Source organism: Malaclemys terrapin, chromosome 9 (genome assembly GCF_027887155.1).
Source record: "Malaclemys terrapin pileata isolate rMalTer1 chromosome 9, rMalTer1.hap1, whole genome shotgun sequence".
NCBI lineage: Eukaryota > Metazoa > Chordata > Testudines > Emydidae > Malaclemys > Malaclemys terrapin.
The window spans coordinates 23,129,005-23,154,897 of NC_071513.1; positions in this window are offsets into that span (position 1 = coordinate 23,129,005).

Below are 25,893 nucleotides of genomic sequence, written 5' to 3' on the forward strand. Positions count from 1 at the left end.
CAGCAGCTTGACAAGATGTGGGTAAAGTGAGCATTAGGCTGATAGGGGGGGAGGTGTATGTGTGTGTGGAGGGGGCTAGATGTTCAGCTGTGTCACAGCAGTGTGCAGTGCAGCTAGAGTGAGGAACAAAGGAAGTTCAGCCACTAGCAGCCTCAGAGCTGCGCTAAACTGCACAATAGCTTCCCAGGAGACCTTCCAGCACCCAGAGATAGCTTCACTCTGGCACACCCTCTTTCCCCCAGTCCATTCTCCCCCTCCAACCTAACACACGCATACACTCCATGCTGAGGCAAGGAGGGGCATGGTGAGGACTGGCTACTAAAGCTGGCAGAATTCTTTTCCCAAAACCTTTCTTTGATGAAAGCTTTCACACAAAGCTTTCTGCTATTGCAAAAATTTCCAGTTTCTCATCAAAAGTTAAGTTTTCCACATATTGAATTTTCAATTTTGGGTCCCCCTCCTCTCTTTTTTCCTTGATTTATTTTGGTTGCTGAATGCAATAGCATGAGTGATGTCTGGGAATTGGGGTCATTTTTTTCTTTTGCCACTTGGTAACTTTTCAAAACTTCCTCAACTTTGGAAAAGTTCCAGAGTGGCAGAGACAAAATTAAACTTGAAATTAGCCACTCTGGAACTTTTCCAAAGTTGAGGAAGTTTTGAAAAGTTACCAAGTGGCAAAAGAAAAAATGACCCCAATTCCCAGACATCACTCATGCTATTGCATTCAGCAACCAAAATAAATCAAGGAAAAAAGAGAGGAAGAAAAAAACTTTTCCAGAGTTCAGAAAGTTTTGAAAAGTTATGGAGTAGCAAAAGGGCAAAATAAACCCCCTCAAACATGACAAATATAGATAAAATAAGAGAAAAGGAAGAAAAGGGGCAAGAAAGCAAAATTGGATTTGCGAAAATTGGAAATTAAAAAAAAACAAATCTGGAAAAAAACAAATAAACCTCAAAATGGAAACGACTTCTACATTTTTTCATGACATTCCTTTTCCAGTTTTGGACCAGATCTACCTGCTACACCAGCTCTGTGCCCGTCTGCCAGAGGATCTCTATGGAGCATGTTATGGTGGCTTTAAGGCTGCTTTGTGTCACAGAATGTCATAAAGCAGATTTGATGGAGGTCAGGATCTGACACCATGTGTCTGCATAATGTGTATGTATGTCGTTAGTACACATATACCTTTGTGTGTGCATTTGTGTATGTGTGAGACAAGGAAAGATCTTTTACTGGACCAACTTTTGTGGGTGAGAGAGAAACTTTCGAGGCATACAGAGCTCCTCTTCAGGTCTGAGACAGGAACTCCCACCATCATAGCTAAACCCAATAGATTGTTTTGCATAAGTAGTTAACACATATTGTAAGGGACCATTCAAGGTCGAGCGGTCCATTAACACTTTGTCAGTCATAAGACAAAAAGAGGGGGTTAGTGGGTTACAGATTGTTGTAATAAGCCGTAATTCAGTCCATAATTTTTATTGTTTAGCAGCGAAATGAATTTAAGCTCCCAGGCCCGTCTTTTGAAAGTGTTGTGCAGGTTTCCTTTGAGGACAAGGACTGAGAGGCCAGATGTAGAGTGATCACTTTGTGAAAAGTATTCACTTGCAAGTGATAGAGAGTTTTGTCTTTTATCATTTTCTTGTGTGAGTTCATTCGAATAGGTGTGTGAGAATACATGTACATCTGTGTGTGTGTGTGTGTGTGTGCATGGCTGTGGGTGCACATACATGTCAGTGTATGTGGGCATGTATATGTCTGTGTATTAGTGTGTGTCTGTAGTGGTGTAGAGGTAATAAAATAAGCGGGTAAACTAACCTAAATTGAACTCCATAATCTCCAAATGAGAAGTGGGTTTACCTGAGTTTACACTGGACTACACTGCCGTGCGTATGGATACGTAACTGATCTGTGTGTGCCTGTTTGTGATGTGGTTTTGCCGCCTCATCGAATCCACTTTCCCTCCCATTTCCCATTTTTCTTTCTGTTGGAAGCTGTGGCACCATCTTGTGTTGAGCAGATGGAAACACACATGCCGAGAAAACACGGAGTCAACTGCTGAAGGGCCCAAGGGCCTGTCTCCTTGCCTTCTGAAATAGCAATACGGTTTGTCTTTGGCTATATTCGACACCAGTTCAGCGGCATGTGGCTGGCACTTATTGTCAGCAGTGGATCATTCTTCCATTGTCATAAGGGGGAATGGGGTAAAGAATGGGAAGGAGCCCACAGGAAGGGATCCTGGGTTAGCTAAATAAGTGAACGTCCCTGCCCCACCCTCCCACCCCAGTTTTTCTTTGAAGGAGAATATAGGAATAAAGCAATCAAGCGCTTTATGCTGGTGGTGAGTGCGAGTCTTCGCCTTTTAGATTTAAGGCCAATATCCTCAAATTTGGGTGCCTAAAGTGAGGATCCTAAATAGGGTTGCCAACTGTCTACTCGTACAAAACCGAACACCCCTTCCCTGCCGCCCTGCCCCTTCCACGAGGCCCCACCCCTTCTCTGAGGCCCCACCCTGCTGGCTCCATCCCCCCTCCCTCTGTTGCTCGCTTTCCTCCACCCTCACTCACTTTCACTGGGCGGGGGCAGAGGATTGGGGTACAGGAGGGGGTGCTGGCACTGGCTGGGGCTGAGGACTTTGGGGTGGAGCCAGGGATGAGGGGTTTGGGGTGCAGGAGTGGGCTCCGGGCTGGGGGTTGGAGTGTGAGTGTGGGGGTAAGGGCTCCGGCTGGGGTCTGGGCTCTGGGGTGGGGCTGGGGATGAGGGGTTTAGGGTGCAGGAATGGGCTGGGGCAGAGGGTTGGGGTGTTGGGGATGTGTGGCCTCTGGGAGGGAGTTTGGATGCGGGAGAGGACTCCAGGCTGGGGCAGGGGGTTGGGGTGCAAGAGAGAGCTTGGGATGTGAGATCCTGGTAGGGCTTACCGCAGCTCCCAGGAAGTGGCCCCCAGCTCCCTGCAGCTCTAGATGCATGGGCTACCAGGGAGGCTCCGTGCGCTGCCCTTGAACCCGCAGGCGCTACCCTCGCAGCTCCCATTGGTCATGGTTCCTGGCCAATAGGAGCTGTGGAGCTGGCCCTCGGCGCAGAGGCAGTCACTTCCGGGAGCCTGCCTTAGCCCCAGGTCCCCGCTGCGCCGCCGACCGGTCTGTATCCAGTGCCGACTGGAACCAGTGACGAGGGTCCCTTTTCGACCGGGTGTTCTGGTCAAAAACCAGGTGCCAGGTAACCCTAATCCTAAATAGGCCGCCTGGTTTTCACAGGGGCTGAGCATGCACAGCTGTCACTGGTCTCAGTGGGACTCAGCACCTCTGAAAACCAGCCACTTGGGTAGTGTAATGTTAGGCCCCCAAGTTTGACAATTTTGACCAAATGCTTTAACCATTTAATGGGGATCTTTGGGTGGGGAAGGAGGTGGGAAGTAGAAGAGAGGAAAGAAATTGATAATGATGTGACTCCAGCTGGTCAGCCTCCACCCCACAACTCTGTACTTAGTCTTGCCTAGTACCATAACATGCACACATCAAGGACAAGGCTGTCTCAACTCAGAGCCCTGCCTGGGGCTGGACATGGCAGCAGGTGCTCCAGGAAGAATTCATGCTGATTCAGATTCCTCCTCAGGCTTCCAAAGAAAGCACACACCGCAGAGACATCTCTGCCAGCAGGTGCATCATGCGTTCTGCCTATGCCAGGCCAGCTCCCCATCCCATCCGACCTTGTCTAAACAAGATGTTAGCCCATAAAATCTCCTCTTGGTGTTTACACTAGGCTGGCTCCATCAAGCAGAACAAGCCAGGGCATTGGTGACTGTTGGCGTTTTACCCACTGTGTTATCTAGACCAGAGGTTCTCAGTCGCTTTGGGCTCAAGACCAGTTTGTAAATGTTTATGGTCTGTCGCAACCCAGTAAATAGTCGGGGTGTGGAGGCCCTGGGGTGGTTTTATGTGGGTCCTGCCCCCGCCCCTAGGGGGGGAGGTTGGGTCCTGCCCAGCATTCACTCCACAGTGGCAAATCCTGTGCTATGGGGCTGGCTGGGCTTGGGTCTCCACTCTAGACTTTGCAACCTCTGGGGTTGCAGCTCTGCTCAGGTTTGGCCCTGCCCCCCTGACTGGACCAAATTTGTGTGAGTGGAGTTGTGAGCTGGCTCATGGGGTTGCAGTGCCACTCACTCAAATTTGGCCTACCTGGACTGCTGTCATCACGACGGCTGGGCCAGACCCGAGTAGCACTGGGACCCCAGAGGGTGCAGTGCCTGGAGTGAGGAGCCACAGGAACTGCCACATGACCCTTTGAAACATTCTGGTGATCCAATTTTGGGTTCCAATCCACAGGTTGAAAACTCTGATCTAGACTGCAGAAATTTTAGGTGGAAAAAATTAGAGTAAACATAGCTAAAGAGGGACTAGTGCAGGCAGCAGCACTAGCATGGAGCAATGGCTTTGCTTCCCCAGTCGATATTTTGTATGTGCAGTTGTGTTCCTTGCATTCACCAGAAACAATCTGCCCACCCACCTGATTTCAGAACCCAGAGATCTAGTTTATGTTTCACAGACATTTTGCAAATCCATAAGCTAAACAAATGGGATAAAATACAGAAGTTACACTACACAGTAGGCTGGTTCAAGCTACACCTCTACCCCGATATAACGCGACCCGATATAACACGAATTCAGATATAACGTGGTAAAGCAGCACTCCAAGGGGGCGGAGCTGTGCGCTCTGGTGGATCAAAGCAAGTTCAATATAACACAGTTTCAGCTGTAACGCGGTAAGATTTTTTGGCTCCTGAGGACAGTGTTATATCAGGGTAGAGGTGTATTTAACAAATGTGTCCTGGCCCCCAATGCGTTCAGCTCCCAAATCCGTGCTTGGGTTTCCGCAGTGTAGCATTAGCATCTCTGTCTTTATCCAGTAGTACTGTATGAGCAATACTATGCACAGCCAGAAAGTGTGCTGTGTTGTGTATTAGTTTATCACCCTATAAATATTATAACTACTCATAAAGTTATCCAGTTCTTAATTCTACGCTCAATGGATTCATGTAGTGTCTGCTGTAGGAAGAAGTGTCACCTTGTTTATATATTGTGACTACGCTGATCTTGAATTTCAAATGCTTGCTGGTTCCCAAATTATAGGACAGTGAAAAGGATGCATTGATCAGTTTTTACCAGAACTTGCAGTGTTTCAATTACCTTTGTCAAGGGAGAAACTCTGTCTCCTTCCTCCTGTATTACTCCATCTTCCTTTCTGAAGGAGTCTTTGCTCCATCCCTGAGCTGCGTAACTCAGGTTTAGCAACTCAGCAACTTTCATTACTATACACATTATTTTATACGTAGATTGGAAGCTCTTTGAGCAGGGACTGTCTTTTTGTTTGGTTTGTACAGCACCTTGCACAGTGGGGCCCTAGTCCGTTACTGGGGCTCTTAGTTGAGATCAAAATACAAATAATAATAATAACAGTACAGCAAAATGAGCTTATGAGCCTTGTGGCTTAAATACTTCACTGTTCTGGGGCAGAAGAATGATACCCCCATGTCTAAGCACTGGCTTGCTGCCTGTACCTCAGCACTGGCAATTTCATAAGGATCATTAGCCAGGAACATTATAGTTTGCTCCCAACCTTTCAGTGGAGTGTCACCAGGGCTGAAATTGACCCGTTGTATTTTAAAAGCTCCATCATACAAAGGAGGAAACTCAGAACACACCATCCAGGGGCCAATGATGTGAGATGAGTTGGTTTGTTTGCTGGGTCCCAGCTCAGTTCCTACTTGCAGAGATGTCACAAATAACCCAGAGACTGCTCCCTTTGTGGGCAGTCTCAGTAGAGCTGCTGAGGACTGAATACGCTCTGGGAAGTGCTCCAGGGCAGAAGCATGGTGAATGGTCAGCGCAGTCTGCCCATCTCGTTGGCAAGGAGGGGACTTCAGCCTTTGAAAGCTGCTGTCAATTTCACCAGCACAATTTTTCGGGGCTGAAGTCTTCTGCACACCTGTGGAAGGCCCTGACCCAGCAGGCACAGTGGTGATTCTGCTGCAAAAAAGCAAGATTTGAAGATGACCTGCAGGGGCGTCTGCACTGCACCATTCATTGCAGGCTCCCTATGCAGCAATGTGCACAGGTGTCAGGGGTAGGGCAGGGCCCAAGCCACAGGATAATTAATTTTGGAGCCACTTGGCACTCTTCCTCCATGAATTGGGGGGGCGGGGGGACATCAGCCACAAGGGCTGCTGCCTTACAGCTGCCAGAAAAGAACGGCCGTACTGGGTCAGACCAATGGTCCATCTAGCCCAGTATCCTGTCTTCCGACAGTGGTCAGGGTCAGATGCTTCAAGGGAAAGGAACAGATAAGGGAAGAACAATTATAGAGTAGCCCTGGAAGGATCACAGCAGGAAGGAGCCCCCTCTTCCCCATGGAAATAGTTAGTGTGCAGTCTTGGGACCCTGCATTTGGCTCTTCAAAACTAAAAATTCAGAAGCCGCATTTGAAGCAATGGAATCAATTCCTTGGGAGGCCTCGAAATGTGACACACCCTGGACTGAGAGACAACCATAAAAATCCACGCTGTCTCTGTGCTATTGTTGCAGCTGAAGGATGTCTTGTGCTGTTGGGGAAGCACTTCGTTGCCACAGAGGATGATGGCTGATGTAAACCCAACTGTCACTCTTGAGCAACTCAGGGCAGGAGCTGGGGCCTGGTGGTCACACACTTCCCTGTGACAATGACTCTGCAAGCAGAGGCCACAGTGTTGAAATGCCCTCTTTGTGCTAGACGAGTGGTGCCAGATAAGCAGCATGCCTGCCTCCTCCCAAAAGCCCACAGTGCACAGGCCAAGAGAAGCAAACACCAGTATCATGGCTATGTTGTGGTGGTTGCTTCCCAGCCTGTGGAACTGCAGGACTGATAAACAGACAATTTTGTATCTAACGGGATTCTTGGTATCACAGGCCCTTCTGTTGTTTCTGCTGACATTGAACCTTGAGCATTGCCATCAGTGGCTAGCTTTTATTCTGGGCATCTCACCATTCTGCAAAGCACTTTTTTTTCCATCTAAAAATGCACGGAAAGGACTCTGTGCTGATGAAATTGAGGGGTTAACAGGCCTGGTCAGAGCCAATCAAAGTGCAGGCTAGTGCTGTGCAAGCTTCTTTGACAAAACTCTGCCGATACACCTCAGTCCTGATCTCGCTCTCTTAGTCTGACGCTCTCCATGAGCTCAGCCAAGTCACCTGCATGGTGACTGGTAGCACCCGATTTTCCAGTTTTGGGCTTCTCCTGAGCAGAGCATTTTTAAATGTCAAATGCTGCCTGGATGTGCAAAACTTGGGAACTAGCATAGCCTCCACCTAAGTGATTTTCATTTATAATTGATGCTAGGATTTGAACCCAGGATTTGAACCCAAGTGAAAGGCTAATTCCTTACCTATTGGACCTCCCTGTAAGGCATCATCTTAACCGAGATGTGAGCCCAAGACCTACACTATAATGACAATACAACCCTAGCACTATTTTGACTGAAACAATAGATCTTTCCTACATAAGTTTTAAAGATCATTAGATGTGCATCCTCTATAATGTGTGTCAGACTTGTGTTATGTATGTAAACTATGGAGTATAATCCATTTCAGTTGCAGCAATATTATGTACGCGCTCTAATAGTTAGCATCTCTACAGCTATTTCCACTAATTTGTAAATCCATAGAACTGCTCCCCATTTGGTGTTACAAAAATAGTTACTGATCCAAACTTGAAAGCTCTGGAGTAACAGAGAAGCCTGGATCTATATGAAAGGAGAACAAACTGCTCTTTAATTGGCTGACATAGTTGTGGATATGACATCTGACTTTTGGAGGTGCTGAGCTGAATACCCATAGTTTCCATTGATTTTAGCTGGAGTTGTGAATACACAGCACTTTGGAAGATCAGGACTCTGGTATATATTCCTTTAAAGTGTTTTTCACAAGTTACAAAGACCACTTGTCTCCCTCTTAAAAAACCAGTAAACAAAACCCCCAACCCTTGCCCAGTAAAGTCTATTTTGGGAGAGCAGCACAAATGGACGTGAGATGTTCATGAAAGGATATAACTTGGATAATGCCAGGAATCGAAGGTGACAGTACTACATTATAAACAAGAAGTTCTTGGCAATTAAAGATCCAGATGAGACCTTAGAGATCAGGGTGAGACCTAAGGGGGAAGGAAAGGCTGGGAGGCAGATTGTCCCACATCTGCCTACTGGTGAGTTCTTACACCTTCTTCTGAAGCATCTGGTAGTGGCCATAGCCAGAGATGGGACAATTGGGTCTCATCTACTATGACACTTATAAGAACATAAGAACAGCCATACTGGGTCAGACCAAAAGTCTATCTTGCCCAGTATTCTGTCTTCTGACAGTGGCCAATGCCAGGTGCCCCAGAAGGAACAAACAGAGCAAGTAATCATCAAGTGATCCATCCCGTCGCCCATTCCCAGCTTCTGGCAAACAGGCTAGGGACACCATCCCTGTCCATCCTGGCTAATAGCCATTGATGGACCTATCCTTTCTTTTTTGAACCCTGTTATAGTCTTGGCCTTCACTACATCCTCTGGCAAGGAGTTCCACAGGTCGACTGTGTGTTGTGTGAAAAAATACTTCCTTTTGTTTGTTTTAAACATGCTGCCTATTAATTTCATTTGGTGAACCCTAGTTCTTGTGTTAGGAGGAGTAAATAACACTTCCTTATTTGCTTTCTCCGCACCAGTCATGACTCCTATGTTCCTATGACAGTGCTTTGGGGATCCTAGCCATGTGAGTTACAAAGCCATCAGCTTGCTGCTGGGATTTGCTTTCCCTAGCTGTTGGTATTATTTATTAATGTAAATAACACCACTCACAAGGATCCGGATGCCCCACAAGCTAAAGCAAACTCAAACTCAACAGGAAGTTAGCAGCAAGACAATCTTCTGCTTAAATTTAAAAATACAAACGAGTCTCGCCCTGGAATCTCTTTAGGAAGTGATTTCCACCAGAGGGGAGGTGGAATCCTGCTTAGCTCCATTTTGGGTCTTCAGCTTTAGACACCTATCTCCTGATGTTCAGAGGTGCTGGGCATTTACAGCTTCCATTGGCTTCAAATGGAGTGAGGGGTCTTCAGTACTGGATGTGTCCCAAGTTTGGCATCGAAAAATTACAGGCTGCTTTTCAAAATATGGACCTAAATGGTTTAGAGGTTCTGTATTTTGAATGTGCAAGTGAAGGAAGGCTGACCCGTGACAAAATGTGGCAAACACAGACAGGACTGAATGAGCCACGAAGACGGATCTGTGCTCTCAACCCTGGATGATGTTCTTCTAGGTCAACTGTTCTGGGGAAAACAGAGGGCTTTTGTCTCTGGGGCTGTCAATTCAGTGCTTTCTCAACAGCACAAAATCCATACAGAAACTTTAAAAAGAAAAATAACTCAGTAGTCGTCAGATGAGTGAATAATTCACAAATAACCTACCTGGCTAATTTAGCCAGTGTTTCTGTTCATAGAGTCTCCACTAATGGGTTGTGATTTTCACAAAGGTGTTTGTCATTTGAAATCTGTTTGAGTTTTGGCCTCTGTGGACTGATCAAGAACATATGAAATTCAAGCGGTATTACCTAGTGGTGGTTGGTCAGATACATCATCTAGTATTGATTCTATTCCTTGACTGGACAAGCATGCAAACACTTCTGTTGTGAATACTTGAGTGTGCAACTTTCCTCCAGTTTCCACCACTGCACAGGACATAGACATTCACTTCCTGCAAACATTCGTGCCATTGAAACTCAATTGCCTGAATGTTCATGGAAAGCAAATGGAAAAAAGGGCTTAACCACATACAGTGCAAGTTCATGTAACAAGTCAAACAAAGCTACACCAAAAATACGGGGCACGATTCCCTGAGCTCTAAAACCAGCTCTACTACTGAACACACCTACTGAGACAATGGTGGGAATGTAACCATTGTGTTTCACGGGCCATACACACAGAAGGGAGTATGCACTAGGCCTAAACCTTTTTGCTTGCTACACTCAGTACTAATCAGCGAGCCTTCATACTCAGGATGTTAATTTGATAACATCTCTAGGGACTCACAGTGGTGAAACTTGGTTCATATGTGGTGATTAAAGGCTATTAGGTATAGAAAGGCATCTTTAGTGTGTTCAAAAAAAGACACCGATTAGCATCAGATACACAATAAACTTCTGCTTTACTAATCAGTAGGCAATCAGCACAGTATTGTTTTAGAAGTATTTATCTCATTCAAAATATATTCTAACATGTTCTGATGCCTCTCCCTCCATTTGAAGAATGGGTTCCAACCCACAGCTGTTTTTGTAGTCTCCCCGGACCAGATTTTCTTACAACTGCAGGCTGAAGGACCAAAGATATTTTGGCCAATATGGAGGCGTATTTTACTCCTTACATAGCCACAGAATGGGACTACCAAGGAGTAGCAGTTCTGTTCTTTATATGAGTAAGGGTGGCAGAATATAACCCTATAATATTACAGGGATGAGGGCCATACCAGTACTAGATAGATAGATAGACAGACATGGCTTAGTACAAAGTTGCAGCATAAGTTTGCTTTCAGAATTTCTAGGGCAAGTAACAGCCCTGTAGTGAGAGAACACGAACAGAGAACCACGCTGTGCTGTAACAAGGCTGACAGGTTTGGGGAAAGAGAAGGAAGATCCATTTCTTCCCCCATTTTAAAATAGATCTGAATGAACCAGATCAGATGAAAGAAGACCAGACCCAGGCTGATCCAAACCTCTTGCTCATTGGCTGGTGCTATTTTTCTATTCCTTTCATAAACACCAGGTGTACATGAATATTATTAATAATAATTAGACTGTATATTGTACAGGATGCTTATGGGTCACTCAAGAGCTCTTTTAGACTGAACTTGGAACTTCGTGCAAGGGCGGTGACAGTTAGTGGGGTTTTCTTATCTGACACAGGCCATCTGAAAAACAGCTTGAGCTTCACAGTTTCTTTCGTGCTGGTTTTTTTTTTTCAAAGACAGAAGTTTAAAATAAATCTGACAAACCCATAATCGCCCATGAGCAGCAACATCCTCCATTTGCTATAGCCCAACCTCCAACACTGGCTGCTGAAAATAGGACCGAAAAGCTATAAAAGCCCAAACACACTATTTAAAACAACATTATGAGGCCCTAGTGATGGTTTTCTTTTCTGAGAGGTATAAGCACATGTGAGCAGCAACCAGGTGCTCATGAGATCAAACTCCAGCCACCCCAGGTTAGCGAGCTGCGTACATATCAGCCAGTAAAGAGTTCGTTTTGAAAGTGCTTTTTGCCGAAGGTGCCAGAAACATCTTCATGCCCTTAGGTGCGATTGACCAATCAGACTTGTGGTGAAGATGCAATGCTTCTAATCTAGTATCTCACTGGTTGAATGGGTTGTCACTCAATGTCTTGCTGCTGAGGTTATTGACCAGCGTGATGTGGCATCTCATAGAAGAGGCTCTCCATCATGCATGGTTCACTTAACTGCTTATAAAGACTCCGCTGTTATTTTTCTACATCATCTAAATACTTAGAGCTCTGTTGTGCCATTGACTCCTCTCCCCATTCCTGGGAGTCCAGCACTGCTAGTGGCTCCACATTCAAGTGCGCAAAGATTGATTGCGCCCAGCCCCTGCACAGAGACACATGGGAGGGGACTCCTTGCACCATCCCTGCCTCTTGTGCACTCACCCCAGGGTCAGGCATACATTGCCCTTAGTATGGGGCCTAGTATTGGTAGTTCCCACCTGTAATACTGTGGGAACTATCAATGTTCTAATGGAGACTGCTGTACAAAAATATCAAGTGCCTTGGTTTTGAGATGTGCTCCTGTTGTGTGTGTCTGCACCTGAGAACCTGCTGTCCTCCACAGAGCTCCAACCCAGGGCTGTACTTAGGCATACATAGCATACCTGGCTGTGTAGGGCACCTGAAAATTTAGGGCACCCCTGGGTCTTAATGTCCATCCCTCAACCTCTTCCTATTCCTGTTCTGACCCTTCCTGCAAGCTCCCACAGCTGGCTGCTGTAGCCTGAGGATTCTTACTCTGGAGGGGAACTAGTAACTTAAAAGTGAAAAAGCCTTCCAGCCTGCCAGACCTATTAGCACAACTGAAACTGTTAAAGAGCCATTCAAGTGGTAATGAAGCCATTTAACAGACATTTGCCAACCCCCAGGTATATACATCCGAAGAAGTGGGCTGTAGTCCACGAAAGCTTATGCTCTAATAAATTTGTTAGTCTCTAAGGTGCCACAAGTACTCCTGTTCTTTTTGCGGATACAGACTAACACGGCTGCTACTCTGAAACAGGTATATACTGTCAGTTTCTGAATGTACTGACAAAAACAGTTGTGCATTACTGTAATATTTACTCAGAACATGTCAGTCTACAGGACCTTAGTTTAAAATTTGCTTTAAAAATATTTCATTAGTTAGTTGGTGAAGATGATAAAATCACATCTCTAAAAATCCTTGCATAGATTTTTTAGATGCACAATGATCTTTAGCCTTAAACGCTTGGATCTTCAGACGTATAGTTTTTTAAATAAATCCTTCAAAAGACAACCCTTATCTAAAATACACATTTTAATTTTAATTACTATAGTAAAAAAAACTTGCTTCCAAAGTCTTCCTGACCTTTCTGTCCATCCCTCCCCCGCTTCCCGCCCTCCCCTCCCCCCCGTTGAAGAGACCCCTTAAAGGAACAACACCCCTTTCCTTCCAGATAGCTGGACAAAGAGTTTCCCTTTCTTTACTTCTGACTATCTGATGAACTAGTTTTAAGAGAACCCTCCAGCAAAATCAGTACCTTAGTAAGATATAAAATCCTTTGTTATGCCTAAAATCTTTGGAAACATATTTTTTAAAGTTGGTGAAATTTCATAAACGTGTATTGTTATGGAGATCACACACAATAAATTAGTGCTCCCTTTTTCTAAAAGCAATGAACATTGTTATGAACACACTAAACCTCTGTGACAGATTAATTTAAAATAATGTCTTTGTTTCAGTGAGTTAAATATGTAATAATCTGGAATGATTACGTTATGAAGCCTTAAGCGTACATTTAAAATATAAAATCAGCTTAGAAATAGTGATTAAGAACATGTAAATCAGAGAAGAGCTGCGTCATGTATTCCATAATATTTAATGTTGTATTCAGAAAGACAGCTGACTTGCCCTTTCCACAAAGTTTTTGCAAATAAATCTCTGACAAACTTTAGGTCATATCAAAAAACCTGTGACTGACATTTTTTATTCCCAAGTTTAGTGCTTTTAATTAAGTACCTTCTGCGTGTCCAGTCTTCACCTTCTGGCATGCAGTGGAAAACATGCTCCATTTTCTTTTGAAAAAAACGCTCTTCTGCAATTTCTTTAATGTCATGTGCTTCATTTGCTTCCCCATCTCCCTGTCCCCCGGGCTGCCACTGGGCATAGGGGCACCAGTTTAATAATACTGCGCAGGGCCCCATAAATCCTAAGGACGGCCCTGCTCCAACCACACCAGACTGTCCCTGTGGTGAAGTCAGAAGCAGCAGCCACTTTGGGAGAAGTTCCAGTAGCAACTGGCTTTTGTGAGCTTTTAATCAGAAACCTCTCCAGGATCCAGGGGAAAAAAACGGGATCCGGGGGGAGATTCCACAAGTGGGAAGGAAAAGAGCAAGAACATTTGAACATTATAATTATAGCAGTTTGTCAAGCAAGGACCAAGTAGGATTCTTCAGGTGAGAGGAGAAGCCGGAGAGAGAGCACTGGGGTATTGCAGCGTGATGGGTGAATTACAATTCCTGTCCACACTGGGATTTTCATGCTGCATTAACAGGGCTTAAAAATGGGCAGCATCTGTGCTCCAGCTGGGTTACAGGACTGGGCTGGAACTGCAGTAAGGGCCTGATCCAAAGCCCACAGAAGTCAAGGAAAAGCCCATTCACTCTCACTAATGGTTTGGATCAGGTCCTAAACTGGCAGCACAACACTTATGTATGTGTGGAGTTTTGCCTTCCAAGACATCTCTCAGCGCTTTATATTCAATGAGCTTCCTAGTGCAACACCACTGCCCTTGGACTGAATCTGGATCTAGCCCAGCGGACCAAATTCTGCTTTAACCTACACTTGTCCAGTCCCACTGACATCAGGGAGGTGCCATGGGTAGGGCGGGGTCAATGAGAGCAAACTATGGCCAGATGGATTTCATGAGTTAGCTCATCCCTAAATGAAAGCAAACCGATTCCTGGCCCCAGCCCCAGTTGGGAGGGGCATCACTCATGATAGGCTCAGATTTACCTGCATCCTACGCAGACATGCTGCTTTCTCACAGCTTACTCCTACACGTATTGACAGGATCTTGAAAGTAAAATGAGCGAAGACGTGGTGTGGGCTACTTCATTCAAAGGGGCTTTGTCACCCACCTTTGCTGCACAGTTTTGTGCTTCTGGTAGTTGGCCGGCTGATACCCTATGCGTCTCAGAGAGGTTATGTCTGCGCTGAAGCTGTACTTTCCAGCTTGAGGAGACGTGCCTGCACCTGAACAAACTTGAGCACTCAAAGTAGACGTTTAGCTGTGGCAGTGCGAGTGGTGGGAGGGGCTAGCTGCCCCAGTGTGTGCGTAGGGACTCAGATGGGATTGTACTCGGGGCCGCTAGCCCCTCCCATGGCAGAGGCAGCCCCAGCTACACTTCTATTTTTAGCACGCTAGCTCTACCAGAGCTAGCCGGAGTATGTCGCCTTGAGCTGGAAATTGCACCTTCCAGCTCGGTTGCCGACCTACCCTGACTAAAGATCGTTAATATCCCCTAGGGGAGGCTGCAAACATGTTCTGGAAAGGCTGACTTGGTTAGGAAATGCGGAGTGCAATTTCAAAGCTATTGCATGCCTTGGGGTAGGGTGATGACACCTGAGGAGCTGAAGGGGAAATCAGCTTCACTGTGAAATCCCCACCCGCTTTTGCTAAAGCTGGGCCTAGTGGCTCACAGGCAGTGGGGTGTGCTTGAGAGCAGGGTGTCCAGACTGGAGAGAGATTTAGGATCTCTCACTGTCTGGAGACTCAGACCCATTGCTAGCTAGTTTAGGCCACCAAGGGTATGTCTACACTGCAATAAAACAGTGGCTGGCTTGTGACAGCTGACTCGGGCTCACGGTGTTCAGGCTGTGGAGCTATAAAATTGCCGTGTAGGTGTTCGGGCACAGGATGGAGCCCAGACTTTGGGACCTTGCACTGTGGGAGGGTCCCAGAACCTAGTTCTGGAGCCCAAGCCCTGTAAGCCCAAATCAGCAGAGACTGGCCAGCTGCGGGTGTTTTATTGCAGTGAAGACAAACCCTAACTCTAAGGGGCTGTGTGGTAGCTGAGGATTATCAGAGCACTATCATACTGCAGCCATGCCCCCGACAGCGGTGGCCACAGCCGGTGTGTGGTGTAGGAATGGCTCTGTCTGCTCTGTGACAGCTTCAATGCCTCTATGGGAGGAGTCCTCCGATGGCAGGTCTGGGTGCTCTCCAGCCCCTTTGTGCCACCAGCTTGGTGAAAACAGGCTGAATTATAATGTAGAGCCTGGCCGTTTATGTTTCACACGCAAGTAGTTTCACGCTTTTTATCCGTATTAACTACTATCGTTCTTTAGCGCAGGGAAGGTCAGTATTGTAGGCTGTGACACAAGGGAAGCATGAAATATAGTTGTCCTGTCTGTATCATGTTTCAAACATAATAAAAGACTGGTGAATAGTTTTCAAATGTGTTTGCTTCTGCATAAAGGGTCAAATATTCCAAAGCTCCTAAGTGAGTATCTCATTTTCAAAAATGACATAGGCAAAAAGTTCTCTTACAACTGCAGGCTGAAGGACCAAAGATATTTTGGCCAAAATTTTCAAGCCTATAATAAGGCTAAACCCATATGTAGACACAAAAATGTAAGTGTCCTGATTTTGAAATTTTCTAATTTCCATTGGACGTTAGGAGCCTAGATACCTTTGAGGATCTGGGTCTGAGTATTCACAACTGCCATCAAAGAGAATGGGAGCTGTAGATGTTTACACTCTTAGCCATCGGCTTGCTTTACTTAGGTACCTACTTATGGATTTAAGAGCCCAACTTTAGGCACCCAGGTTTGAAAATGTTCAGAGATTCATGTTAGATTTAAAGTCCAGAAGAGACCATTTTGATCAGCCGGTCTGCATAACACAGCCATAGAACATTGGCCTTCATCTTTGGTACAGTCCAAGGGTGTTTGCTGGGTGAGCAAGATCAAATGCTGCTCTGAATGTTACCCACTACAACTACCCTGTATACATTTATTTATAGCAGTTTAATTTGTGGAGCAATGTATGGACATGGGATTGTGGTTTCTTGATGACAATATTTGAGCATGTTAACAGCTTTCAGATCTTTTATCAAGCTCTGGGTTGATTTTTTTGTTTATTCAACAGCCTGATTCTGCTCTCCCCCACGTAAGTAAGAATCAGCACTGACTGCACTGAAGTAATGGAGTTACACAGGTGAAAAAGCGATGTAAATTAGGTCGGATTCAGGCCCATCATGTTTTATCTACAACATTGCAACTTGTGACACAAACAGCATAGGAAACTAGTGAGCACATATCAAATCTGCCATTGCATTCACTTGAAGAGAGAAGCATGATGAAATTGCTCCAAATTGAAACGCTAATTCTGAGCTTTCTTAGAGGAGGACCTCCTGGACTATGGATTGGGGCTGGATTTCTAGTACATTCAAAGTTTGAGGGTGTTAAGATTTGGAGTTCTGCCTCAGGCTGTCCGTAGGTTTTTTCAACCCTGTACTGGTTGTGGTCACAATAAGCACATGATTTAGTGTATGGATCAAACTCTGTTATACTGCACTGCTCCTTGTATTGCATGCCCAGAAAGGGATACAAATAAAATATGTCCTCCCTCGCCTATGAAAATTCAATAATTTGACCTGGAAGTTCAAGGAATTTATGGAAGTTTCCACTGATTCCAAGGGCTTCTTGATGTTTAAATGGTAAAGAGAGAGAGAAAAAAAGATTCAGAACAAATTGTACAAACTACATCCCCAATTCCACTCCCTCCCATTTTTTTTTAAACCACCCATATTTTCCATTCCTCTTTATTATTATATATTTTAAAATGCCGGGGATGAAAGAGGAACTCAGCATGCTAGCTATATCCCTCATTCTCTAATACTCCCTGTCAGACACAAGGGTTAAGGCTTGTTCTTAGCTGAGGACCTGAGCCCGGATCCTGCAAGCACATGAGTGATTTTACATGCACGAACAACTCCATTGAGTTCAAAGTGTGCATGGCTACTCATGTGCATAAGTGTTTGCAGAATCAGGGCCTTGGACAGCACAGTAACAATATGGTGAAGCAAGTGGCTGCCTCCTTTTGTGTGTTGATAAAGCAACTGAAAGCTGCTAGCTTAGTTTAGGTCCCAGCAGGCAAAGACTACAGACCCGTCCATGTGGTTTGGCTAGAGGTACTGAGACAGCAGTGGAAAGTTGGAAAAGGGAAGGCTAGATGGGTAAAACAGGAAGAAAAGGCAGCTTCTGAGTGGCAACGAAGGGAGAACCGATCCCTGGTAATTGATGAGACACAAGCCAGAAGCTAACTAAACATGCAGTGACATCTTTCAAATGATGCTGCACACAATGCTGTCCGCACTAAGACTTTTCAAAAAAATTCCTGGCGTTGGTGACACAAGTTCAGCTTCCATAGTCCTAGCTGTGTTGTGGAGCTTAGCATGGGGGGGCTTTCTGGCAGTTGTGTTCAACACTGCATGGATTAGATGAGAATGACAGTTGGAGCTGGCAAGCTGGCTCCATGAGGGCTCCGCTTGTTGCTAACACCCATGGAACCGGCATGATGTTCACAATGGTGAGAATGGTTTGTGGAAGTTCTCCAGTGCAGAGCAAGCTAATGGTAAACAAACCATTGATGTTTTCTGTGCTGGTGTGTGTAGAATGCTTAGATCAGGGGTTCTCAAACTGGGGGTCAGGACCCCTCAAGGGGTCACGAGGCTATTACATGGGGGGGTCACGAGCTGTTAGCCTCCACCCCAAAACCCGCTTTGCCTCCAGCATTTATAATGGTGTTAAATATATAAAAACATGTTTTTAATTTATAGGGGGAGGGTCGCACTCAGAGGCTTGCTATGTGAAAGGGGTCACCAGTACAAAAGTTTGAGCACCACTGGCTTAGATACTCTGGAGATAGGGGTCTTAGAAATATGGTGCGTGAATAGGCAGATGGGCAGACAGATGAACAGAGAGAACTAGCAGTGCAGTCCGTGGTATATGCAGTGACTTTTAGAAACAAATGTTACCTTCCCATAAATCTCCTGTGGAAATCAATGGTGATCTGATGGGGGCTGGTTATTTCATTCGCAAGAGAGATGGGTCCAAACTACAATTTCAAATCCAAAGACATCTGATCGGTTTGGGGATGAGATTCAGTTCCTTGGTCCCAAACCAGACCCATCTCTTTTGGTTCTGGCGTGGGACCTTTTTTAAAATTGGGTCCATAAGCGACTGAAGGTGTCAAAAATCTCTCAGGAACAGTTGATCTCGTGAGATATCCTCTCTCTTGGGCTGAATTGTATCTCACTGCCAGTCTATGTCTCTTTCACCTTTTTCTCTTCCCAAGTGCATTCCCCATAGCTCTGCTCACCTTCTGCACCACGAATCCACATTGCCAGCTTTGTCACAGTGTAGCCGTGGGCAGCACCATGATTAACTAAGTGGGTTTACAGGCAATCCAAGCCAATCTGGCCATTTAAACAATTAACATAAATTTCCCCTTCTAAAACCAAGAGGCTATTGGGCTAGCCCCTGGAGTTCCTTTGTAAGCCAGCAGTGAACAGCCTCCCCCAAGGTGTGATTAGCTCAAAGACAATAAATGTGGTCTGGTTACCAGTTCTGCTGATGCCTTGGGGCCTATTCTAATCTGCAAGGTATTCAGTCTGAAAGTGCATCTGGACAGTTTGCACGGACCCCGTCCAGCTTTGCTTTAGCAGCAGTTTGTGAGCTTTGCACCCTGTGAGAGGGACAAAGCCAGGAGCTGCTGCTGCTGCATTTCACAACTCTGACATGTTGTCACTCACATCCAGACATTTCCTGTTATCTAACCTCAGCCTTATCTTCCCCATTTTCAGCTTCCTCTTGAAGAAGGAGAGGCCCCTTCAAAAACGAGCTGCCTTCCTGGGCTGAGCCCCACTGCTCTGCTTCTGCTTTGCTCCCTGGGTGCCCCCAGCAGGCCCCGCATGCCTGACCCTGCACCACACAACTTCTTGCTTCCGTGAGAGCGCAGCTACAGGTATGGTTTGTACCCGCTGGAACTTCTGCTTGGCTTTACTCTCTTGTACGCTGTTAAAGTGGGTGGCAGAGGGGAGAAGGGATGGAGTTTCAAATGGGACACTTGTCTCTCTCCTCCAAAGGGCCTGCTACCTCTACTTTGAGGTGGGTACAGCTTGGGAGAACAGGCAGCAACAAACCACTTCTAGCAATTCTCTTGGCTAAAGTTGTTTTGGGGGGGTCTCTTTCGGGAGACTTTGGGGTGAGGTCCCAGGGCACACCCCCAATTTCTGCCAGCCCTCTGCCTGGACACTCCACCCCCACCTTCCTTGGTGTCTTTCCCCTATGTTTACAATTTGGTCTAGATCATTTCTTAGCCCAGCTTCCAGAATCCCTCTCCCCAAAATACAGAATCATATCCAATATTCAAGTCTCCCTGGGGCAGATATTTTTAATGAGGGGGTTTGCCGGGTCTCTCCTGCGAGGAGAAAAACCATGCAGCTGGACAGTATGTTTTAAGTATATAGATAGAAGAGTTGGCTTCTTCATTTGTCTTTTCTCCCCATGTATCCTTCCAGGAAAGAAAATGCAGGTGATTTTGCCTGGGAGCTCTGCACTTGGAACCATAATTAATTTATGACAATGATGATGATTATTTATTATTAATGACTATGTGTACAGTTTCTAATGTATGCCTGGTGCTTTACAAAGAAATCAAAAACATGTTGTTGGCCTTGGGGAGATTTCAATCCAAATGAAACATAGAAAAGCCAGGGCTATAACTAGCAATGAGCAGGGGGAGGTGATCCGGGAGGAAGGAGGTTTACGCCAGTGAACGATCATACAATCAGTTAGTGCGCATGCCCCACTGGCTGGGTCCTTTTCTCAAGATCTGTGTATGCGAATTTTAGATATTAGCATTTTCCCTCCCTTTTTCTTTTCTCCTTTCTTAGAAGTTAGTGAAGCAAACAGTTTGAGAGAGCAGAGTCCAGCGGGAGCACAGAAGAAGTGGGGTGGAGGCCGGTGCTGGAAGGTGAGTTTCAAGGCGGGATTTGCAGGAAGATTCAGAGATATGCAATGCTAGCAATAATTAGTATTGTATCAAGCACTTCTACATTGCTTTGCCTGGAAGCATAAATTATCATATGTAAATTGCCACTCTTCTGATTTTCAGGCTCCTAAGCCATTTCTGCAGCTCTAATCGATCCCCTGATGTGTTAGACTCAGATTATCCATGTATTGATCAGCTATCAAAAGGTTCTCCTTGGGTTATAGCTTTATCCTTTCTGGGTCTCTGAATTGTGTTGCAAATAAGAACACTAGGGACACCATGTGCTTTTATGTCAGCCACAGTGAGATGGGGCCCAGCATTAAACTCTGGATCCAGCTTTTGAATATCCCAAAGTTCAGGGGTGTCTGTACCTGGATTATTGGTTCAAGCCCATCCCTGAAGCTGCATTGTAAATTGGCTCCCAGTTCAATTATCCAAATAAATACTCTACAAGATTTTTTTATTTTTATAACTTTGTGGGGTGAGAGAAGAAACTTTAATACTGTGTACTTCATAAAAATCATTAACCTCTGGGCCAGATCATGATACCCTTACTCTCACAGATTAGCACACTGCTCCATGAATAGTCCCACTGAAGTTAATGAGACCACCTGTAGAGTAAGTGCTCCTCAAGTTGAGAAGAGATCAGAATTTGGGCCTATTATTTTATTTAAAACAGCAGCGTACGTGTGAACTGTGCATTATACTCATCTATTACATGGCACCACAGATGTAAACAGGGCTGTACAAAGACAAATGAACAAAACCCTGCTGCAAAGAGCTTTACCATCTAAGCTACGGTGCAACAATAGGAGAAGATGTCAATGCAGGGAGGGAGAGGTGGAAGGGAAGGGCATGCGATTATATAGTTGCTGGGGAGACTAATGCATGTACCTTGGGGGGTTGAATTATTGTTTATGGGACTCTGGTTTATAAGCCTCTGTGGAGAAGTGGGGTTTGAGAAGAAGGTGGAGGAAGGGGTCCAGGTGGGTTTGCAGGGGGAGTAAACCATATAAAAGAAGGGCCAGAGGCAGGTGTGGGGCAAGGACAGAGAAGGGACATTCAGATGAGTAGCTTGGGCTGAATAAGGATGAGTGGCATTTCTGGCAGAGAATAAGGCTACATCTACACTATGGGGGGGGGGGTCGATTTAAGTTACGCAAATTCAGCTACGTGAATAGCGTAGCTGAATTCTACGTATCGCAGCCGACTTACCCTGCTGTGAGGACGGCGGCAAAATCGACCTCTGCGGCTTCCCGTCGACGGCGCTTACTCCCACCTCCGCTGGTGGAGTAAGAGCGTCGATTCGGGGATCGATTGTCGCATCCCGACGGGACGCGATAAATCGATCCCCGAGAGGTCGATTTCTACCCGCCAATTCAGGCGGGTAGTGTAGACCCAGCCTAAGACAACGACCTAGGGCCTATGTCTCTACTCTATCCAGCTGACATAAGTAAGGACAAAATCACTCTGCCCGCGGGTAGGTTATTGGGATGACAAGACATGGGGAGAAGATGCTTGGGGAAACATTTCACTGTTTTATACGTTTCCCTGTAGGGACATTTGGCTTGAGCCCGGTCGCAAAATCAAGAGAGCAGCCTGAGCCCAGCTCCCTGGAAGGTCAGAGGGCACATACGAGGCTGCTTGCCAGTCCTGGCAATAAGCTGAGCCAGTGTCCTGGACCCAGCACCCCTGAATTTTGCGGTGTTGCCAATCTGGTTCTGGAGCTGGATGTCCCAACTTGAGCCCATCTCTGGAACACGTAGAGCTCAGTTGTGCCTGGCCCCTGTACAGAGGGAATTGGTGCGAGAAGCCTCTCTCCACATGCACCTCTGTGCCGAAGCTGGGCACAATCTTTGTGCCTGATCCGAAGTCCCCTGAAGTCAATGGGAATATTTCCATTGAGCTGGATGGGCTTTGGATTGGGTACTTTTTCTCTGAATGCAGGAACTGCTTTGGTTTAATGCTGTTGGCAGGGCTGGATTCCTCAGAGAGGGTGAGGGTGAGACAAGACCATAACCTCACCCCCGCTCCCTCTGTACCAGCCAACAGAGCTGCAGTGTGTACCCTGCGTCTGCTTCCAGATGGCTGCCTCAGCTGTGCTCCTGGCGCCAGTGCTCTTCCAGGAACTCGCTGCTGCAGCTCCACTCTGTCCCCTATAGTGTATGGTGGGTTAAAGCCACTGTACAGCCCTTAGCAAGTAAACAGGAGAGTTCCCATTAATTCTGGCGCTGGGGGAGATGATTTCATCTGCAGCAGGGTCCCATGTGCAACCAGGAACCTCACTGCTGTAAAAACGCCAAGAGCAAGTGCACAACAAAAGCCATCGTGGCTTTTGGCAAGCCCTGTGCTGCTGTTGCTCAACGCTTACAAGGAATCGTATGCTTTATTTACTGCTGAAAGAACTCTCATCTAGTTGGATTCAGCATCCTTGGAAGGCAGTTCTTGATCAGCCCTCATTAGCAGGGAGCAGAGCATTTGCTGTCCTGCATAATCTAAGCAAGCAGCAATGACACTTTAATGTACTGGGCATGATACTTAGGCGATTGCTCTGTCTGAAACTTATTAACTGTCTAACCCAAATCCACAGATGTGCTATAGCAAAAATGGACTTGGGTACAACCTGGCATGCTGCTTCAGTGTAAACTCTTATCTCCAGCTCTGATCTTTTCTGGAGCATGCCTGGTACTTGTAATTGAATCCTTTGCTCTTTATTCAGGTAAACTTCCCATTGGCATCAACCATAGTGATGGGTGCAGTTCTTCAGTGGAATAGAATAGGATTCAATAGGCGGTTCGATTAAGTAAGGGCCTCAGGATTTGGCCCAGTGATATTAGGCATAGCTAGAGCTTGGGGGGACACTCAGGAAGCCTGATTCTGACCTCACTCCGGTTTTAAATCAGTGTAAGTCGGTTGATTTCAATGGAGTTACGCCTAATTTACACCTGTGTAAGTGAGAGGAGTCTAGAGGTTACAGCTGGTAGGGGGTTCTACAAACCCAGCTCCACACAGGTTCATGTGGATTCTCGCTCTCTTCATTTTGATTTGAGATTTGTGTTTGAGTGAGTATGGCAATTAGAAATGGGTCTGCATCCAAAGCCAGGTTCTGAGTGCATTGAACCGGAGAAAGGTGTGTATCCAAATTGAGAGCTGAACTTCAGAGTCTGGGCTCAGTTCCACTGAAAATTCAAAGAAAAACACAGCCAAAATACAGGTACTTGTGTAAGTTTGGGGTCAAATCCATCCTGCTGTGTTATTTTCCTTCCATCACCAATTGCACAGCGAATAGGAAGAGAGTCCTGTAAAATTCCCAAGAGAGATCACACATGGCTGATATGCTCACAGCAGGATTTCTAAAGCATTGGCCTTTTGTGCCATTCACAAGGGACAGCATGGAGAATGCTTCTGTTTCTGTTTTTCTGCCTACAGTAATATATTGATGGTTAAGTCTGCTTTTTAACACCAGGTTTTCCCTTGGAAATACCCATTCCAACTGGAAACCAGAATCCCTGTCAATAGCGAGGTCCACCCAAACAACATACCATCAATACAGGGTGCGGAGTGAGTGCCTCTCCTATGTACCGAAAGAACGATCTTCACTTTGTGACCCCCCCCGCCCCCTTTATCTGTTGCTGACAGCAGCAGTATGAGCAGCTCTGTTTTTCCCCTCTGAAAGCCACAACGGCTTAACCTAGAATAGCAGAAGCAGTGGTGCTCATTTTTTTTTAAAAGAGCCTTCTTGAACTTCAGTGTCAAATCCTCATCTGGCGTAAATCAGCATCCCTGCACTTAAGTCAATAGAGCTCTACCGATTTACCCTTTTGATGCAACCTCTGCATCAAACTTTACTGGAAAGAGAGTTCTTAGCGCAAACTTGAGGCATTTGGACCACTTCCCAGTTAGTTTAATGACGAGTTCATTCTTCTTTCCCCCACTTGTATAGAGAGAATGGTGCCAAGGACTGCACAATGTCTAATTAGTAATCATAAATAATTTGCATGTAGAGCCCAATGACAGATCTGGGAAGAAGAGCCAAGCACCTGCTGCCCAGTCCCCTGCTATAACCACTAGGGCACATCAGCTTTGCAAGAGTTAATCTGTGACCTGGGCTAAACTAGAATACTTTCACGGCTGTGACTGTCATTTTAAAATCAGTATAATACGACGTGGCAAACCCCTCGGATGGACCACTTCGATTCATCTAAATTCTGCCTAAACTAATGTAGCTTAAGGCCGTAACAGACTGGATTGGTTTTTGTATTGGTTCAGTTACACTGGTGACAGTTTACTAATATCGACAAAACCCTGTGCCAACAATGTTGTTCATGCAGGTATTTAGGGCGAAATACTCCCTTAAGCAGAGGACAAGCACAAGGACTATGCATCAGTAAAGTCCCATTTAACCCCTAACTGGAGTGTTTAAGTGGAATTTGAGAGTTGCATAGATCTTATGCTTACTGTGCATGGGAGTGGGGTTGGGGGAGGGGATCAACATTGACTAGATTTTTTTTTATTTTCCATGTAGAAAAAATACACCCCTTTGGGGGGCGTGTGTGTTTGTATAATAAGAGCTGGGCTACTAAGCTATCATCATCGCACCACATCCCAGAAGTTAGAAATTAGAATTTAGACCTGTTCGATCACCCACTCCATTTCACTGCCAGTGGAAGAGTTTAATCCTGTTTTCATCTCCTTTAAAGGTTTTCAGTTGAGTTTCTCACTGTGGTCTCAAAAATAGCCTGCTTACGTTCTCAGAAACTTGGTGCCACTGGTCATGTGAAATGAAAAGAAGAGAACTCTGACAGCAGCTAACTGTTTCATTTTTAAAAATAGGCTGTGCCGGGGCCTATACCACAGAGCATGTGAACAGCACTGAAATGGTGTGACACGGGATAGGTTTTTTCCAGGAGTTGTGATAGATTTTCCCTGCATCATAATTTCAAGCAGCAACCCATATTCTGAGCTTCCCTCTTCCTTTAAACACACACATGCATCTGTTAGTGAAGTTTAGCAATGTCTTTTCTCCTACAGACTTAGTGCTCTGAATTTTTTAAAGCAAACTATTGATCAGATTGTTTCTAAAAGGATTAAGGCAAGGACACTGCATCTGCATGTTTGTGTGCAGAGGAGCGGGGCTGGGGGCGGGAACAAAGGGGACCGGGTTTTAGTGGGGAGTTACATTAGGTTATGGGGGGTGAGTTGTGCCGGCATATGTGGGTAGAAAGCTATGTTTGTTCATGGGGCCGGGGGGAGCTTCATCATAGAGCAGGCAGGAAAGGAAACAAAAGGGTTAATTTTGACAATGGAAGAGAATGTTCCTAAGGTCATTCTTGAAGAAATTCCTTATTTCTTTCTGAGCCCCCCTGGCTGCACAGCAATAGAGAATTAGAACCCTTTCAACATTATTGCCAAACAGGGCAGTCCAATATAGGAAGGTGACGAGCTTGGGACCATTAATGGAGTGAAGGCAAGAACGCTGCTGAACTGCCACATTGTTTTAGTTTGGTGGAGGTTTTTTTTGGGGGGGTGG